Genomic DNA, 2,551 nt, shown 5'->3' with positions numbered 1-2,551 from the left:
TGCTAGAATTTACTGGCATCTCGGCCTGTCTTTCACCTCCTGTAATCAGGACAAGCTTTAGGGGCTTCTCTACTTCATTCCATCTTCTACGTCTCATGCAAACTCCCCTTTTGGGCACCTTCCATTCAGGCAAGCGGACACAGGAGGAAAACACCACAGTGACACTGTCAAAACTTGAAGATAATCTCTTGCTAAACAATGAGTCAACCCCGATGCTGGTTATTTTAATCATGGGATTAATTTAAAACACGATCTACGTGCAGTTGACACAGTGTTATGTTAGTTGCAGGTGTACAACATAGCGATTCAACAAGTTTCTACGGGAGGTTCTGCTCCCCACAAGTGTAGCTACCATCTGTCCCCATCTGTCCCAATGCTATTACAATAGCCTTGACTACGTTCCTTATGCTGTGCCTTTTATGCCCGTGACTTATTTATTCTATAACTCAAAGCCTGCACCTCCCACTCCCCAGAATTCATTTTTTTTTAACTCCTAAGAACTTTTTTGCTCTTTGCACTTTTTTTGAAAGCAGTTTTTTTTTTTTTCTTAAGATTTCCTCTTGGATCTGAGAATAGTAATTAGAAATTTATTAAAGTATATCTTTGGTTTCCTGAATTATCTCTTCTTTTATTCTCTTTGGTTGTTGTGTCTGCCTATTTTGTTCACTCTTTGTTTCGCATTCTATATTAACTCATTTTGCTAATGCTATTTATTTTCCTCTAATTTATTATGATCTTTATTTGAGTGTACCTAGTTATGAATAGGGGCTCTACTCTTTGTGTAAGGAGCTAACACAGGTTTCTCTTGCAGTTACATGAGACTATTTCTCCAACTCTTTATGGTTTTAAATGGAAAAACTAGCTATTAATTCCATTAAGTGAAACTAGTGCCTTTGAATTTTTAAGGTGGAATCTCCACACTTTGAAGAAAAATAAAAGGTCTTTTTCTTAGGATAGGAAGATAATAGTTCTACAGTTCCCTCCTGTCCCAACACTTTCTCTCAGATCTAAAGTTAAACACATTTCTCCTGCTCTGTAGAGACCAGTTCTTAGTCTTCAGCTTGAAAGCAAAAGCCAAGCCTGCCAGATATTCTATTTTCTATTTTTTTAACTGTATCCAGCTTTATTAAAGACACTTTTCATAAACAATCATGGTATGTCAGGCAGGACATGGACGGACGATTGAAAACAGTATACAACAACTTTCAAACTCCCTTCTTCAATGGACTACCAAAATCAGAAAGCCACTATAAAAACCAATGAAGTCTTCATGTGATGCTCTGAATAGGGAAAGTTTAAAGTGAGGGTTGACCGTTCACATGTAGCAGGTTGTTTAACAACTTTTCACAAGCCAACCCTGACTTTCAGGAAATGAAATGAAAATGACAGAATTATCAATCTGAAGATCCACAAACTGAAAAAAGGAACTCTTTTGAGGGACGCCATCTCAGGGGTGACACTGTAAAGTCCAGATTGCCTGACATACTAGGAGCCATTTCATGGGGTCAGGTTCCAACAGGTCTCTGGGTTTAAGGGAGTCAAGTCTATGTTGAAGGCCTAGAGGAAGAAAAGGACATAAAAAAATGAATTTAGTTTTTCCACACCACCAAGGTGGCTCATGTCAGGTGTCAAGATCAAGGAATCCCTCCTCCTGGGAGCCAAGAGGAAGTTTCTCAAAACTAGAAGGGAAAAGTGTTTTTCCCCTTGTTATCAATCTAGCTTCGGAGATATTCTATTAGTGACATATGCCCTTCCCCCAAAACAACAATAAAGTGTTCCGTGTGCTAACAACATAGCTTAAAAAAAAGTAAAACAAAATTCTGCATTTTTATAAAACTTGATAAAAAATAGTATTTCAAACTGTACAGTCACCAGAAGTACACAGTTATCAAAAATGCACATACTTCATTTGGCATCTCCAGCACCTTCAGCTTTCTGTGCCTGGTCTGTTTTGGCATCTCCGTTTTCTGCAGGGTTATTTCCATCCTTGCCAGCATCAGCTTTCCCCTTTTTCCCTTTGGGTTCCTTCTCTCCCTTCTTTGCAAGGGCCTTTTTTAGGCTTGGGCTCTGGCTTGGGAGGAGCAGGTTTAACAGATAAACTTGCGGATCTTCTCTGTGGCTCATCCTTCACCTTGGCTTTATCTCCTTTATCATCCCCTTCAGCCTTTCTCTTCGGTGTAGTGGCCATGACGGTGGCCATAGGCACTGGACGTGGGGATTCAGTGGCACGCGGGCTTTGGCCGGTCCAGGGGTCGTTCTCGCCTCTTCTTCCCAGATATTCTATTTTCTCTGAGGCTGGGACACTATGAACCATCTACTTATACAATTACCAGTTATAAAATAAATTATAGGGGCACATGGATGGCTCAGTTGTTTAAGCATCTGACTTTTGATTTTGGCTCAGGTCATGATCTTGGGGTTGTAGGATGGAGCCCCATGTCCAGCTCTGCACTGAGTGTGGAGTCTACTTGTCCCTTCCCCCTGACCATGCTCTCTCACTCTCTGTCTTACATAAATAAATAAGTTAATTAATCAATAAAAATATAAAAAA

At 40.1% G+C, this 2,551-nt stretch overlaps 1 pseudogene; it reads right to left on the bottom strand.

Annotated features, from left to right (window-relative positions):
- Positions 1–1,808: 1,808 nt before the first annotated feature.
- On the bottom strand, positions 1,809–2,314 carry LOC112914505 (non-histone chromosomal protein HMG-17 pseudogene; annotated as a pseudogene).
- Between the last annotated feature and the right edge of the window lie 237 nt (positions 2,315–2,551).

The sequence above is a fragment of the Vulpes vulpes genome, chromosome 5, assembly GCF_048418805.1.
Source record: "Vulpes vulpes isolate BD-2025 chromosome 5, VulVul3, whole genome shotgun sequence".
Lineage (NCBI taxonomy): Eukaryota > Metazoa > Chordata > Mammalia > Carnivora > Canidae > Vulpes > Vulpes vulpes.
The sequence above is the reverse complement of the archived record's forward strand: the minus strand, read 5'-3'. Positions and strand labels throughout refer to the sequence as shown.